Below are 373 nucleotides of genomic sequence, written 5' to 3' on the forward strand. Positions count from 1 at the left end.
CTGTTGCTGCTGCTGCTGCTGCTGCGAAGAGGAGGAACTAGGGACTGCGATGCTGCGGCGTGGTGTGGCGATGATGCTGAGGCGGCTTTGCGTTGCAGCTGTTGATGTTGCTGCTGCTACTGCTGCATTTGCTGCTGCAGTTGCTGCTGCTGTTCCTTTTGTTGTATCATAACTATTTGCTGCTGCAGCGCATGCACTGCTGCTGCTGTCCCCTAGCTGCTGCGCCGCGCTGCTGCCTGAAGACAGCTGCAGCGGCGGCAGCAGCACCACGGGCTCAGAGAACACCGCTCCTCCTCCTTGTACCCCTTTAGGGGAGTTGCCTGGGCTCAGCTGCAGCGGGGGTGGTGGGGTCGGGGGCCCCAGGGGCCCCTGG

The sequence above is a fragment of the Eimeria mitis genome, genomic scaffold (genome assembly GCF_000499745.2).
Source record: "Eimeria mitis Houghton genomic scaffold, Emh_scaff6809, whole genome shotgun sequence".
In the NCBI taxonomy this organism is placed as follows: domain Eukaryota; phylum Apicomplexa; class Conoidasida; order Eucoccidiorida; family Eimeriidae; genus Eimeria; species Eimeria mitis.